The 18,386-nt window shown below is 34.1% G+C and overlaps 1 protein-coding gene across 9 annotated transcripts in view; it reads right to left on the reverse strand.

Moving 5' to 3' along the window:
* The window catches only part of SNTG1 (syntrophin gamma 1), an 817,517-nt gene that overhangs the window by 155,231 nt on the left and 643,900 nt on the right, over nucleotides 1-18,386 (reverse strand). The gene's annotated exons all lie outside the window — the stretch shown is intronic.

Below are 18,386 nucleotides of genomic sequence, written 5' to 3' on the forward strand. Positions count from 1 at the left end.
GTTATTGTTATTGGAGATAATTAAATAAGTTGTTTACCAAAATGCTATAGAATTTAAAGAAGCTCATAAAGCTTTGATGATTGACTTCTTTTTTTTTTTTTTTTTCCTGTATCAAGTTCTTGCATGGTCAGATATAAGCTTAATGAACAGGAATAGACAAAAACCCAAAATGAATAAAAGGTAACCAAATGTCTCATGCTTAAGAATTACTCTGTTGTATAACACTTTAGAAAATGTACAAAGTATATTTAAATTCCAGCCAATTATAATGCAATAGAAACATTCTGTAGTTCAGTATTCAAAAGCTATGTAAAAAAAGTATATATATATATATACATATATATGTATATATATATATATATATATTCCAAATATATACATATTCCAAATAAATACTTTTCTGCCTCTTCTGAGTTTTGTAACTAGATATTTGTTGACATTAGACATGCTATTATTTCCCCAAACAAAGTATACCCCACAGAGCATATGTCTGGCTCAGTCTCATCACTAGGCCTGTGTCGCTCTTTCTTCCCATAAGAACCAGTCCCTATCTCTGAACTAGGCATTAAACTTCAACATTAAACTTTTTCCTCTAAGATAGTCTGCATCCAAATTATTAATATTTTTAGAGAAATTTGCTCTCATATCTTTGACCAAGCACTTTCAACTGATAACAAGGAAGTGTTCAAATACACTTTTTTTGTTTTATCTTAAACTACGTGAAAAGCCTTCAGGAAGTACAACTATTGTTTCTCTCTGAAATAATGTTCTTTGGAATTTGTGAAAAGAAAAAAATATGCATAGCATGAAAAGAATATTACAACTTTATATAATTTTCTTAGCTTTAATTTTGATATTCAACAGTGAATAGGACTTTTAAAATCCAGAAAGAAGTTCAACTGTCCATGGAAAATGAGTTAAATTAAAATAATTTCAGATTAACAATATACACTTCTTTCTATTCTCTGATCATCATAAGCATTACTTAATGAACCACAAATTAAAACATGTCTTGACATACTTGTTTTTTCTGCTTTAAATGAGTCATGGCAGTTTGATAGTTTTAGCTGATTACAGTTAATAGACTTACATCAAATCTACAATCTATATTATATATGTAACATCGGCCCTAGATGGAATGATTCTGAAGACTAACCTTTTATAAACCTAGACTATATATTCATATATATCACTTTTACATTCTGTTTTCACTTTAAGGTTGATTTGATGGAAACTCTCATGACTATAACTGAATTATTTGAACAGTTTCTTTGCTTACATAAGATTTCTTGCAAAATAGGCTGATCATAGAGATTGCCACTTGGGTCATAGTTCTGCCTCTAATATTGAATAAGTGAGAGTATTGATTAATTAGTCCACTTGTGCCTCAATTTCCCCTAAAGGAAAATAAAAATAATATACTTTGCAATTTAACAATTATTTATGGGGTAACTGGTGGGATCCAAATACTTTTACTGAAGCTGTATGAATACATTTCCTTTGAATGTTCAATTAATATACGGTCTTGATAGCAGTATTTGAGAGCATTTAGTGAGAATGTCTCCACATGGACTTACTATTTCATTAAGGATTTAATAAGAACTGCAGTGCTTTTTATTTTATTTGTAGCCTTTACAGAATGTAATTCTTTGAGTGAAGATAATTGAAAAACAAAATTGTTTCATATTATTTGATTGTACAAGGTATCAAATAATCGAACAATACAGTGAATGTTTAAATAAAAAAATATTACAGTAAAAGATACATTGCCATTAATCCCCCTCAAAATATCCCCTCTTGCTTTGAATGCACTTATCCCATTGTTCTTGCCACTTTCTGAAGAAGTTATGGAAGTCCTACTTTGTGAGCATCTTTAGTTGTGCTATCATGGCTGCCTCAATATCCTGAATCGTTTTGACTTTGGAGAAGAGCCATAAGTCCCATAGTGCCAGATCTGGGGAATAAAGTGGATGACGACACACCATAATGTTTTCATTTGACAGAAATTGCCATATACCAGAAGTGATGTGTGACATAGAGCATTGTCACGATGGAGGATGGTTTATGGCACACTTTAAAATGCACCTTCTCTCAACCATAGCTCACACCCGACTCACTGCACTGAACAAGTTGAAACAGTTTCACACTGTTACTAAGGTTTGACGCGCAACTTCCCGTATTGAAGACCCCTGCCTTTTCTTTGGATGGCACTTGGCAGCAGCATTCACCATATTTTCTGATCACAATGGAAAGGCTCCATGTCACCACTGCGTCTGGTACAGCAATTTCTGTCAAACAAAAACATTACAGTGTGTCCTCATCCACATCATTAACTTGATCAGGCACCATGCGGCTTCTGGCTCTTCCCCAATGTCAAAATGACCATGAAAGATAAACATTTTGAATCAATTCAGGAAATTGAGGCAGCCACGACAGCACAACTAAAGACACTCATGAAAGAGAACTTTCAGAACTGGTCCAGAAAGTGGCAAGAATGATGGGATAAGTTGTTTGAAGCAAGGGGGAGTATTTTGAGGGGGGATTAATGGCAACTTGTTTTTCACTGAAATATTTTTTTTTTTATTTAAACATTCACACTGTGGTATATATTTTCTGAAATCAGTAAACTCCATTACCCGTTTATTTAGTATTGTAAGACATTAAACTTCAACATTTCTAGCAGTCTTGAGGATACCCCAAAAAAATTATGATACTTAGTACACACACACACACACACACACACACACACACACACACACATATTTGTTGAAAAAAGTTATGTAATTAAAGAGTTAGATAATCTTACGTTTTGAGTACAGATTCTTTTTCCACTCTCTGTTCAGTATCTTTCACATTTTTCTAGGGATTCTTGGTCATTGCCTTGGCAATAAAAATTATTCTCAAATGTTGCTGAATTTTAAATTAGGTTTATTTATTTAAAATAAAAATTTAAGCTTTGTATGAAAAATACACTGTTCACTATACTAATATATAAATAACCTTCAATATACCACATATATATATATATTATATCTATAATATATATGGTATATATATAGTATATAACATATATATTTCTGATTAATACAATAATTATTGTTTTGATTCATTGTTGATTATATAACACATGAAGTCATATGCCTAAAATTTCCTTCTATCCCACTCCGTTTATTATCTGTATGGTTATTACAAGTAACTTAATGTTATGTAACTCTCTGACCTCCAACTTCTTTGCATGTAAAATAAACATGGCAACATTTTTCTAGCATACCTCACATATTTAGAAACTTTTTTAGAGCAGTTTTAAGTACACAGCAAAATTAAGAAGAATGTCCTATATACCTCCTGCCCCCACACATGCACAGCCTCCCCAATTATCAACACCCCCACTAGAGTGGTACATTTTTTACGTTTAATGAACCAACATTGACACATCATTATCAACCAAAGTCCTAAGTTTACATTAGGGTTTACTCTTGGTGTTCTACAATCTATAGGTTTGGACAACATATAACTCTCATTATATTATAATGAGTATTTTCTCTGCCTAATAATTCTCTCTGCTTTGCCTATTCATAAATAGCAACACCCCACTATCCCCAGCTCTGACAATCACAGATCTTTTTATTGTCTCCATTGTTTTGCCTTTTCTATAGTATCACATAGTTGGAATCATAAAGTATGTAGCTTTTTCAGATTGGCTTTTTTCATTTAGTGATATGCATTTATTGTTCCATCATGTCCTTTCATGACTCGATCATTAATTTCTTTTAAGCACTGAATAATCTACTGCCTGGATGTACCACATTTTATTTATTCATTCACCTACTCTAAGATGTCTTGCTTTCAAGTTTGGCAATTGTGAATAAAGGTGCTATAAATATCTGTGTTTGGGTGGACATACGTTTCAACTCCTTTGGGTAAATATCAAAAACTGTGATTGCTGGATTATGTGGTAAGAGAGTTTTTAGTTTTGCATTAAACAACCAAGAGTCTTTCAAAGTGGCTGTACTATTTTTTCTTTCCCACCAGCTATAAATGAGATTTCCTGTTGCTCCATATCCTCCCTCACCAGCATTTGATGTTGTCAGTGTTCTGGGTTTTCAACACCCTAACAGGTGCATATATCATTATTGTTTTAATTTACATTTCCCTGATGACAGAAGATGTGAGCATCTTTTGATATGTTTATTTACCATAGTATATCTTCCTTGGTCTAGTAAGATTTTTAGCTCACTTTTTGGTAGCTTTTTTCTCATTTTTGAATTTTAAGAGTTCTTTGTATATTTTGCATAAGAGCTCTTTGACAGTCGTGTCTTCTGTAAGTATTTTCTCCCAGTCTGTGGGTGTTCTTCCCATTCTCTTGACATTGTCTTTGGCAGAGAAAAAGTTTTTAACTTTGATGAAGTCCAGCATATTGATTATTTTTTTCATAGATCATGTCTTTGCTTTTATATCCAACAAACCATTGCCAAGGTCATCTAAATTTTCTTCTATGTTATCTTCTAGGAGTTTTATAGTTTTGTGTTTTACATTTAGTCTTTGATCTATTTTGAGTTAATTTTTGTGAAAAGTGTAAGATCTGTATCTAGATTCGTGTGTGTGTGTGTGTCCATCTGTCCCAGCACCATTTGTTGAAATGACTGTTTTCTCCATTATATTGCCTTTGCTCCTTTGTCAAAGATTTGTTTGACTATGTTTATGTGAGTCTAGGATGGGTTATCTATTCTCTTCCATTGATCTATTTATCTGTTACTTTGCAATACCACAGTGTCTTGGTTACTGTGGTTTTGTAGTAAGTCTTAAAGTTGGGTAGTATTAGTCCTCCAGCTTTGTTCTTCTCCTTCAATATTGTGCTGGCTATTCTGGGTCTTTTGCCTCTCCAAAGAATCACAAAATAACTTACTGGTATTTTGAATGAGTTTGCATTGGATCTATAGATCAAGTTGGGAAGACTTAACTCTAACCCTAATCCTAATCCTAACCTTAACCCTAACCCTAACCCTAACCCTAACCCTAACCCTCCTGACATCTTCACAATATCAAGTCTTCCTATCTATAAACATGGAATATCTCTCCATTTATTTAATTCTCCTTTTATTTTCTTCATCAGTTTTGTAGTTTTCCTCATATAGATTTTGTACATATTTTCTTATACTTAAGTATTTCATTTATTTGGGTGCTATTGTGATTTTAATTTCAAATTTCCTTGTTCATTACTTATATATAGGAGTTATTGGCTTTGAATAGTAACCTTGTATCCTGCAACCTAGCTATAATTGTCTATTAGTTGCAGGAGTATTCTTTTGTTCATTCTTTCAGATTTTCTATGTATATGATCATGTCATCTGCAAACAAAGACAGTTTGGTATCTTCTTTCCCAATCTGTATATCTTTTATTTTATTTTCTTGCTTTTTCATTTTAGCTAGGACTTAAAGCATGATGTTAAAAATGAGTGGTGAGAAGGACATTCTTGCTTTGTTCTTGATCTTAGTGGGAAAGCTCCCAGTTTCTCACCACGGAATATAAAGTTAGTTGTAATTTTTTTGTACATATCCTTTATGAAGTTGAGGAACTTCTCTATTCCTAGTTTACTGAGAGGTTTCTTGTGTTGTTTTTTTTTTTTTTTCATGAATGAGTGTTACATTTTGTCAAATGCATTTTCTACACAGATTTATATAATCGTGTGATTTTTCTTCTTTAGGTTGTTGATTTGATGGATAACATTAATTAATTATTTTAATGTTGAACTAGCTTTACATAGCTGAGATAAATCATACTTGGTTGTAGTGTATATTCTGTTTATACAATGGTGGATTCAATTTGATAATATTTTGTTGAGAATTTTTGCTTCTATGTTTATGAGAGATATTGGTCTGCATTTCTAATTTTTGTTTTTCTTAATAATGCTTTTGTCTGATTTTTGCATTAGAGTCTCAAAGAATGATTTAGAAAGTATTATTTTTGCTTCTATCCAATGAAAGAGATCATAGAGAATTGGTATGATGTCTTTCTTAAAGTTTTGTGGCATTCCCGCTGGACCATGTGCTTTCTGTTTTGGAAGCTCATTAATTATTGATTCAATTACTTTAATAGAAATATGCCTATTCAGCTCCTCTATCTGCTTGTGTGTGTTTTGGTAAATTTTTTCTTTCAAGGAATAGGCCTATTTCATCTAGGCTATCAAATGTAGGCATAAAATTGTTCATAATATTCCTTTATTATTCTTTTAATGTCCATAAGATTTGTAATGATGATGTAATAATTTGTGAAGATTTGGAACAATGTCTTCTCTTTATTCCTAATATTATGAGCTTGTTGTCTTTCTTTTTTTTTTTCTTAGCCTGGCTAGAGTTTTGTCAATTTTATTGATCTTTTCAAAGAACCCAGGTTTTGATTAGTTTTCTCTATTGATTTCCTGTTTTCAATTTTATTGATTTCTGCTTTAATTTTTATTATTCATTTTCTTTACTTGTGATTTAATTTTACCTTATTTTTCTAATTTCATAAGTGGAAACTTCACTTATTGATTTTATATCATTTCTTATTATGTGCATCTGATGCTATAAATTTTTCCTCTAAGGACTGCTCTTACTGTATTCCAAAATTTTTGATAAGTTGTATTTTCATTTTCATTTACTTCAAAATATTTTAAAATTTTCTTTTGAGATTTCTTGTTTAAGCCATGTGCTATTAGAAGTGTGTTGTTCCATATTCATGTATTTGGGTGTTTTTCAGTTATCTTTCTGTTATTAATTCTTATTTTAGGTCCACTGTGCTCTAAGAGCAGACATTTTATGATTTTTCTTATTTTAAATATTTTCAGTGTGTTTTATGGCTTACTATTTGGTCTATCTTGGTTAATGTTGCATTATATTGTATTTTGAAGCCTATGACTGCACTTCTTAAAACCTGACAATCTGTTAAAAATGCTTGTTGCATTATTTCTACCTGTCAAATACAATTCAAATTTTAAAAAGTTAACTCAGATATCATCTAGTCCATGACTTTTTCTGTAACCCAGGTATTTGGAATAAATCTCTTCCACTTGAGTACTCTCAGTTTTCCCCACCCACTTATTGTAGTCTTTGTTCTTTGTGTTTCTTAAACCTCTGTTTGTATATATTACATACTGTTCTTTCTTAGTAGGCTGTAAGCTCCATGAGGAAGGACCATGTATGTTCATTTTAATTGCTCATAGTACTAGCTCAGTGTTGGTACTCTGAACTTTAATTTGTAAGTGCAAAACTATCCATCCCCATTTTATTTTAGCAATCTCTGCTTTTGCTAATTTGAGACCTAGTTGTAATTCAAGACAGCTTCACTCCTCAGCTTGAATTCTGATATTTCTGTTCTTTGACCTCTTTCTTTTTAACCTAATTAACTTTTCTTATTTTTATTTTATTTTATTTTATTTTATTTTATTTTATTTTATTTTATTTTATTTTATTTTATTTTATTTTATTTTATTATTTTTACTCCTTCCAGTTGTCTGGCCCATAAATACATTTAGGATTCTGTATCCCTACCAAGACTGGGTTCCCTGTTCATCCATATCAATTATGTGATTTTTTCTCCCCACCCTAGAATTTCTTGTCATTTTGACCTCCAGCTCTTCCTACATTACTAATATCTAGCCCTTAATAACTTCAATGTATAGCCTATTTTTCCTAATGTGCCAGGATTCTCTGGCAAAGGAATAATTTGTGAAAAGGAGTCACAATATAATTGGTCACTGGGAATCAGGTTGTTTATTTCCTCTTATATACTTTACTATGTTTCTACCCTCACAGCAGTCAGCATTGTATATTGCAGATTATTTGCCACCTAGTAGTCATTTTATTTATCTCTTCCTGATAAAATAAGAAAGTCCTATTCCTCATAACATATCTTCCTTAGCTTATCTGTCCGTTTTTAATTCCTGAATCCCTCCATCTCTATGTCATTCTGAGAAGACAGCTTTGCCTTACAACTCTTGAATATTTAGTTTTCAGGCAGCAGAAGCACCACATTGTATATCTTTAGTCTATTTTTGTCATAATTCATGGGTTTTTGACATACATATCCTTTCATTTCATCAATTAGAAAATCTTTCATCTGAGCCTAATGTGTACTGGAATATTGCTCTTTCAATGGTTAGTCCCTATTTATTTATTTATTTATTTATTTATTTACTTACTTATTTATTTTTTCTATTTTCCAGAGATACTCAAGTTCCCTGAGACTCTCTCTTTTCTGTCTATGGGAAATATTAAAATGTAATTAAAATGTAGTCTTGTATCATTGAATAAATATGTCACAAACTTCAGAAATGAAACCAGTAGGAAATCTTTGACAAGACAATTTTCTCCAGTTTGTAAAACCTATGCAAAGTTGCTCTAGAGCTGTCTATAAGAGTTTTGAGCTTTTAAAGAGAGAATTGTGTATCTTAAGGGTATTTTGGCAATTTCTTACTTAACATCACAGTACAATTGTGTAAGAAGGTGAAAAGGTGAGGTATATATGAAGATTGTGCTAGACATAGGGACACTTGCATTGCTCAAAAAGTAGGTAAAATCAAGTAGTATCTTAATTTTATTCAGTTAAATATTTTTTGAAAATCATTGAATGTTCCTGGTTTACATAGAACACAGTTCCTGTGGATGTGTTTATCTATTTGTCAGTTCAATAACTCTGGATCCCCATGTGTAGAACCACATGTAAAAATACAGCAATGGAATGGCAAAGGCCATGACACACCAAAAAAGGGATGTTGTCTCCATCTTTGATATTGACTCCCTCTCCTTAATCACTAACCATGAACATGATATACCTTGAAATTTATATGCCTCTTCTTCTTTCCTCATCACATTATAAATACAATAACCTTATACATTGGTTCTCTTTCTTTACTATCAATAATATTCTTATAACAAAACTGTTTTTCATCCAGTTGGTTCCAAAAATTATTCTACCCCAAATCACCCCAGAATTGATCACTATTTTTCAGTCATTTTAACATATTCTTTCTGTCATTGATGTGATCAACCATTTTCTTCTCTTTACAAACCTGTTTGAAATAGCTTCTCTGATATCATAATATCATACTTAGTTCTTCTTCCATTTACTTCTTTTCTATTTCATACATTCACTGTTTCTGTTTCCTCTTCAGATCTTCAAAAGTATACATTACTGAAAGTGCCACCCTTCCATGAGCAACCATGAATTGAGTGTTTACTATGAAGCAGATTCATACTTCTTTCTATTGTTACAAACCTATTTAAGCAGGTACTTGCATTATTGCAAGCATAGTTCTCACAACCCCTATCCTAAACTACTGTTCAGATACTGAATTTCATCCATAGGTGCCCCGTATGGCATCATCTCAGATGTTCTCACCTCAGGAGAAAAATGCTGTGTGTTCTTGAAAGGACAATAGAAATTCTGCTATCATTGGAAATTTTCTAAAATTAGTAGAAAATTCATTTCAATACTATTAATTTCCATAATTTATAATAAGCATGCAGTAGATGATACTCCTACTAGTAAAACAAACTAGAAATGAAATTCTTCCTCCTTATTATTTATTTAATTAACATTTATCAAGCACTTTTGAGCCATAAAATATGCTTAACACAGAAAGTACAGAGATAAATACTGTTTCCAAAACAGAAATACACACACACACACACACACACACACACACACACACACCGGGACTGCAACGTTCTGCATTATTAACACACTTCAGAGTTGAAAATAGGACATATTTTTATGAATTGAATATTACTCAGACATAACAAAAGGTAAACAATTGAAAAATGCAATGAATTGAAATAATTGTCAGGGAATTATGCCAAGTGAGAATATCCAAACCAAAAAAGTTATGTACTACAATATTCTGTTTATATAATGCTTTTAAAATGACAAAGTAATAGAGATGAAGAAGAGATTAGTAGTTGTCAGAAGTTAGGGGCATGGTAGAGGAGGAGTGATGCTGGCATGTTTGATAGAAAGGCAACAGGAGGATTCTTGTCATGAAACTTCTATATCATGACTGTGTTGATGAATATAGGAACATACACATGTGATAAAATTCTATAGAACTAAATACAATCACACACACACACATAAACTCTGAATGAGTGATTGATTTTATCAATATCAATTTCCTGAATGTGGTATTGTATTACAGTTTTCCAAGATGGTACCATTTGAGAAAATGTGTAAAGTATAAATGGAATCTCTCTGAATTATTTCTTACAATGGCATGTGACTCTACAATTAACTCAAGATAAAATATTTAATCATAAAAGTATTTTAAAGAATTGAATATAAAACAGATACTAAAGATAAAAATGGTGGCGTGAGGTGAGCCTCTTGAAATCTCCCCTGGAATTTACAACAAATTGAACAACTATAAATCCACAAAGCATTCCCTGCACAGCAGACAGGCAAGACTAAAAGGCACACTATTGAAATCACCTAAAGGTGGGCAAATTGCGTGAGCAGGACAAGAAAGAAGGGAGAAGTGTGGAGATGGGGCCGCGTGGGTGCAGGACGCAGACCTAGCTCAGTGTTTCAAGCTCGCTGCATTCCGGAGCTACAGCAGCTGTGAGACAGGGAAGAACTCGGAATGCTAGGGCTTTGCTTATGCCCCACAGGGCCAAGGGGCCAGTGTAGAACATGGCTGAACCCAATGCTCACGGCAGAGACCTCTGAGCAAAGACTGAGGGAAGAAGACTGAAAACAGTGGTTTAAGCACTCACTGCTGAGCAGAGAAGGGAAGCCCTAAGCACTGAGCCTAGCCGGCCCTTCCCCACCCTACCCAAGCTCGCCCCGCTCCAACCTGTCCAGTGCTAGAAGAGGAACAGTAGCAGTGTCAGATCAAAAGAACAGAATATTTGCAATTTGGAGAACTGTGGTCCACAGACACAGACTCACAGCCCAACTAGCTCTGGCAAAGGGGAGGGAGCTGTAGAAGCAGGACTGGCTGTGGTGGTGTTCACCACAATTTCTCTGGGCCACCTCTAATAACCCACACCACCCCTGCCCCCACATATTTGGGTGGATCCCTGCAGGAATAAACGGAACTGCTGAAATACATGGGCTCTGAATCTGGTGCAGGAGGAACTTTGGAACTTCAAAAGCTCTCAGCATCCTGAAATAGAGGAGGTGCCTTATGACCCGGGTGAACTGTTCACAGAGGAGAAGCTTGCCTTCCAAGGAAACCCCCTATTGTGTGAGAAGCTGGAATAGTGTAGAGAAAGCATAACATTACAGTGTGAGAGAGAATAAAAGGCTGTAGTCAGAGAGAAAAACAAACGAAAACATTCTACCAACATGTACTGGAAAACAAAAGAAAGACCTCTTCCTATCAACCTGCTGCAGAACCCACTAGTGTAGAAGTCTAGGAAGAGAAATGATAAATCATTAATTGCCATGAATAACCAAGGCAACAAGAGAGCTCAGAAAGAAAGTGAAAAGTCTCCAGAAAATGAACTTAAAGATATGGAAATATGTGACATAAGTCACAGAGAATTCAGGATAGCAGTTCTTAAAAAATTCAGAGATGCAAAAAAACATAGAAAGGCAGTTTAATGAACTCAGAAACACAATCAGAAAACAAAATGAACATTCTACCAAAGAGATTGAAATTTTAGAAAAGAACCAAATAGAATTTCTGGAGATTAAGAACACAATAAAAGAAAGAAAAAAAAAAAGAATGAAATAGCCAGCTTAGGTATAGAGTTGACCAGATGGAGGAAAGAATCAGTGACATCAAAAATAGAAATCTGGAAATGACATGGATGGAAGAAAACAGAGACTTGAGACTTAAAAGAAATGAAAGAACGCTACAAGAACTTTCTGACTCCATCAGAAAGAGCAATACAAGAATAATGGGCAAACAAGAAGGAGAAGAAAGGAAGAAAGGAACAGAGAGTATATTCAAACAAATAGTCAATGAGAACTACCCAAACTTGTGGAAAAAACTGGATCCTTGAATCCAAGAAGCAAATAGAACACCTAATTATCTCAATCCCAACAGGCCTTCTCCTGTTGGGAATCATTGTATTGAAGTTGTCAAAAATCAATGACAAAGAAAGAATCCTCGAGGCAGCCAGGGAAAAGAAGACGGTAAACTACAATGGAAAGCTCATTAGAATATCATCAGATTTTTCAGCAGACACTCTACAAGCCAGTAGGGAATGCAATCAAATATTCAAACTATTGAAAGAGAGAAATTATGAGCCAAATATAATATATCCAGCAAAGATATTCTTTAGATATGAAGGACGAATAACGACCTTTCAGACATACAGAAGCTGAGGGAATTTTCTAAGACACAACCTGCACTATAAGAAGTACTGAAGGAGGCTATTCGACCAGCATCAATAGGGATAATTTGTGGCAACCAAAATATAAAAAGGGGGAGAGTAAAGACCTGAACCGGAATATGGGAATGAAGTAAGTAAGCATGCTGAAGAAAATGGAATACTCTAAATATCAAACTTTCTTTTACATAAATCTAATGGTAACCACTCAAAAAAAAAAAAAAAAAAAAAAGAATCCACAACTGGAATATGTAACATAATAAAACAAGAAATAGAGGGGAAAATCATAGACTACCACCACACAGAAACAACAGACAAAAAAAAGGCAAAGAAACCATGGAGACACAGATTTACCAGAAACCTAAAAATACAATGACAGGAAACACTCACATATAAATAATTTTAGAAACCTAAAAATACAATGATAGGAAACACTAAATATAAATGGACTGAACTCACTAATAAAAATACACAGACTAGCAGATTGTATCAAAAATTAACCCAACCATATGCTGCCTCCAACAGACACATCTCAGCTACAGGACAAGCATAGACTCAAAATGAAATGGTGGAAATTGACACGCCAAGCAAATGGTACCAGGAGAAAATCAGGGGTAGCCATACTGATATCAGATGAAACAGACTTCAGGATAAAAAAATGGTAACAAGAGACAGAGATAGACATTTTGTAATGATAAAGGGGACTAAACAAAGAGAACTTAACAGTCATCAATATTTATGCCCCCAATCAGGGACACCAAAATATATCAAGCAACTACTAACAGAACTAAAGGGAGAAATTGACCAAAACACAATTATATTAGGGGACCTAAACACATCATTGAAAGCTATGGATAGATCATCCAAACAGAAAATAAATAATGAAATAGCAGCCCTAAATGACACATTAGATGAAATGGACATAATTGATATTTATAGAGCACTTCATCCTAAAACATCAGACTATACATTTTTTTTCTAGTGTACATGGAACATTCTCAAGGATAGAATATATATTGGGACATAAAAATAGCCTCAAAAAAGTGAAGATTGAAACCATACCAAGCATATTTTCTGATCACAAGGCTTTGAAACTGGATGTCAACTGCAAAAAGAAAGCAGGAAAAACCACAAACACGTAGAGATTAAACAACATACTTTTGAAGAGCGACTGGATCAAAGAAGAAAGAAGAGGAGAGATCAAAAGATACATAGAAACAAATGAGAATGAATATACATCCTACCAAAACTTTTGGGATGCTGTGACAGGAGTTTTTAGAGGGAAATTTATACCATTACAGGCCTATGAAGAAACAAGAAAAATCCCCAAAATAACCTCATGTTACACCTTAAAGAACTAGAAAAAGAAGAACAAATGAAACCCAAGGTCAACAGAAGAAAGGAAATAACAAAAATCAGAGCAAAACTAAATGAAAGAAGGAACAAAAAGACAATACAAAAAATTAATGTGACAAATAGCTGGTTCTTTGAAAAGATTAATGAAATTGACAAACCCTTGGCTAGGCTCACTAAGATAAAAAGGGTAAAAACACTAATAAAAAAAATCAGAAATGAAAGAGGGGAAGATATCACTGGTGCTACAGAAATACAAAGGGTCATCCAAGAATATTATGAAGGGCTATATGCCACCAAATTCAATAACCTAGAAGAAATGGACAAGTTCTTAGAAACACATAGCCTTCCTAGGCTGAATCACGAAGAATTGGAAAATCTAATAGACTGAGCACCAGTAAGGAAATTGAATCAGTCATCCAAAACCTTCCCAAAAGCAAAACTCCGGTACCAGATACAGCTTCACTAGTGAATTCTACCAAACTTTCAAAGAGTATCTAATACCTGTCCTATTCAAACTCACCAAAAAATTTAAGAAGAGACAATACCCCTTAACTCATTTTATGAGGCCAGAATTCCTTGATACCAAAACCTGGTAAGGATAACACAATAAAACTATAGTCCTATATCTCTGATGAATACTGATTCAAATCCTAAACAAAATTCTTGCAAATCGAATGCAACAATACATTAAAAAGATTATTCATCACAATCAAGTGGGGTTCATCCCAGGACCACAAGGATAGTTCAACATACCAAAATCTATAATATGATACATCACATAAATGAAATAAAGGACAAAAATCATATGATTATATCAATTGATGCAGAAAAAGCATTTGACAAGATACAACACCCATTTATGATTAAAACACTTAATAAAATAGGTATAGAAGGAAAATAACTTAACATAATAAAGGCCATATATAACAAACCCTCAGCTAATATCATAACTAATGGTGAAAAACTGAAGCCTTTTGCTCTACTTTCAGGAACACGACTGGGCTGTCCCCTATCACCTCTGTTTTCAACATAGTGTTGGAAGTCCTCCTCAAAGCAATCAGCCAAAAGAAAGAAATAAAAGGCATCCAAATTGGGAATGAAGAAGTTAAATTGTTACTCTTTACAGATGACATGACGCTACATATAAAAAACCCTAAAGATCACCAAAAAGCTCTTAGAAACAATCAACGAATACAGTCAAGTTGCCGGCTACAAAATCAACATACAAAAGTCCATTTCATTCCTATATACTAAAAATGAAATCTCAGAAAAATAAATAAAGAAAACAATTCCTTTGCAATTGCAACAAAAAGAATAAAGTACCTAGGAATAAACTTAACGAAGGATGTGAAACCTATATGGTGAAAAGTGTAAGACATTTTTAAAAGAAATTGAAGAAGACACAAAAAAATGGAAAGACATTCTGTGCTCATGGATAGGATGAATCAACATAGTTAAAATGGCCATATTACCCAAAGCAATATACAGATTTAATGCAATCCTCATCAAAATCCCAGTGGCATTTTTTAAAGAAATAGAACAAAAAAATCACCAGATTTATATGGAACCACAAAAGACCCCAAATAGCCAAAGCAATCCTAAGAAAAAAGAACAATGCTGGAGGGTATCACACTCCCCGACTTTAGGTTGACCTACAGTACAACAATAATCAAAACAGCATGGTATTGGCAGAAAAACAGACACATAGACCAATGGAATAGAATTGAGAACCCAGAAATAAAGCCCCATAAATATGGACAGATAATTTGTGACAAAGAATCAGAAAACATACATAGAGGAAAAACAGCCTCTTCAATAAATGATGCTGGCAGAATTGTAAAGCCACATGCAAAAGAGTGAAACTGGACTGCTATCTCTCACCATGTACCAAAATTAATTCAAAATGGATCAAAGACTTAAGCATAAGAACTGAAACAATAAACTGCGTAGAAGAAAACATAGGTACTAAACTTATGGACCTTGGGTTCAAAGACCTTTTTATGAATTTGACTCCTAAGGCAAGGGAAGTAAAAGCTTAAATAAATGAATGGGACTATATGAAAGTTAAAAGCTTCTGCACAGCAAAATAAACTATCGACAAAATAAAGAGGCAACCAACCGAATGGAAGATCTTTGCAAACAACGCCTGCAGTAAGGGGCTAATATCCAAAATATAAAGGAAATCTTGCAACTCAACAACAAAAAAACAAACAACTCAATTGAAAAATGGGCAGAGGACCTTAAGAGACATTTTTCCAAAGTGGACATACAAATGGCAAATAGACATATGAAAAAATGTTCAGCAACTGTAATCATCAGAGAAATGCAAATAAAAACCGCAATGAGATATCACCTCACCCCAGTTAGAATGGCTATCATGAACAAGACAAATAGTAACAAGTGTTGGAGAGGCTGTGGAGATAAAGGAACCCTCATACACTGTTCGTGGGAATGCAAATTGGTACAGCCGCTGTGGATGGCAGTGTGGAGGTTCCTCAAAAAATTAAGAAAAGAATTACCATATGACCCAGCAATCCCTCTCCTGGGTATCTACCCAAAATATCTGAAAACATTTATCCATAAAGATATATGTGCTCCAGTGTTCATTGCAGCTTTTTTTACGGTGTCTAAGGCATGGAAACAACCAAAATGTCCTTCAATAGATGAATGGATAAAGAAGTTGTAGTATATATACACAATGGAATACTATTCGGCACTAAGACAAGATGAAATAGGACCATTTGTGATAACATGGAAGGATCTTGAGATTATAACACTAAGTGAAATAAGTCAGACAGACAAAGCAGAGCACCATATGATTTCAATGATATGTGGTGTATAAACCAAAAACAACAAAAGAACAAGAGAAACAAATGAGAAACAAAAACTCATAGACACAGACAATAGTTTAGTGGTTACCCAAGGGTAATGTGGGAGGGGGGTGGTAGATGAGGGTAAAGGGGATCAAATATGTGGTGATGGAAGGAGAACTGACTCTGGGTGGTGAACACACAATGTGATTTATAGATGATGTAATACAGAATTGTATACCTGAAAGCTATGTACCTTTACTAACAATTCTCACCCCAATAAACTGTATTTAAAAAAACCCAAAAACAAACAAACAGAATATACTAAAATGTTAGATATTCCAATTATATAAGTAATTACATTAAAAGTAACTAGACTAAATAATCCAATTAACAGACTAAGATTTTTCCTTTGGATTAAAAACAAATAAAGAAAAAGAAAAAACACCCAAGCATGTGCAGCTGAGAAGAGGTGCATTTCATAGATCAAAAATAAAAAAGGTTAAGGATCTGGTCAAAATGGCAGAGAAGGTAATACGTTGTGCTTTCCTCCTGTCATGACCACATCAAAATTACAATTAAATTACAGAGCAACCATCATTGAGAATCACCTTAAGTCTAGATGAACAGTCGCCTAATGAAAAATACAGAGAAGAAGCCACATCAAGACTGGTAGAGGGAGTAGAGAGGCGAAACAGCTTAGTCCCACAACCATGTGTGGTGGTTAAAAATTGGGAGGAATATCTTGATTGAGAGGTTCGAAGGGTCACAGTCCCACAGGAGGCTCCCCAACCTGGGTTTCAGAGCCAAGAAAAGAAGTACCCATAACTACTGGATGCGGAAACAAGCAGGGGTTGTGGTTGAGTGAGCTAGAGGGCTGCTGAAGTCCCAGGTGCTCCTCTTAAGGGGCCATGCATACAAGGTCTGACAATTAAGTTTTTAAACTTGCCACCATGCCCTTACATTGGCAGCACTGTACAAACAGTTCAATAAGGTTTCATAACCTTCTTATATCACTGACTCTTGGCTGTGTCCATGTGGTTGCATGGCAGTGTCTTACTGAGTGGAGCTCATTATTGTTCTTGCATGTTTTTGTGTGCTGCCACAAGAATGTCTGAGCTTGAATTAGAGCAATGAAAAAATGTTAAATTTCTTGTTACCTTGGCAAGAGTGGAGGAAGAATCAGGGACATGTTAGTTCAAGTTTATGGAGATAATACCATGAAGAAAACGGCAGTGTACAAATGGAATAAACATTTTTCTAAGAGGAGAAAATGTGTCACTGATAAAGAGAGGTCAGGGTGGCCAGTAATGAGCAGAACTAATGAAAACATTGCAAAAAATTCATCAAATTGTGCATCAAAATTGTCACCTGACTGTGAGAAGCATAGCAGAACAAGTAAGCATTAATAGAGAAAAGGAAAATTTAACTGAAAATCTTGGCATAAGAAAGGTGTGTATAAAAATGGCCCCGAAGGAGCTCACCATGAACAAAAGCAAAGGAGAGTCGAAGTTTGCCAAGACCTTTTGTAGAGGAAAGACAATGTTTTGGGCCATGTTATCACTGGTGATGAAACATGGGTGTACCAATACGATCCTGAAACAAAGCGTCAAAGTGCACAGTGGAAGTCAACCAATTTTCCATGACGAAAAATGTTCCGTCAGTCTAAATCGAGAGTCAAAACAATGTTGCTAAACTTTTTTTTTTATATCAGGGGGATTATTCATTATGAACTTATACTGACTGGACAGACAGTTAACCAGGTTTACTATCTGGAAGTGCTGAAAATGCTGCGTGAAAAAATAGACAAAAACGACCTGAAATTTTGACAACAATTTATGGCTCTTGCATCACGACAATGCTCCAGCTCACAAGGCACTCTCTGTAAGGGAGTTTTTAGCCAGT

Source organism: Rhinolophus sinicus, chromosome 7, assembly GCF_057876585.1.
Source record: "Rhinolophus sinicus isolate RSI-liver-muscle chromosome 7, RSI-T2T, whole genome shotgun sequence".
Taxonomy (NCBI): Eukaryota; Metazoa; Chordata; class Mammalia; order Chiroptera; family Rhinolophidae; genus Rhinolophus; species Rhinolophus sinicus.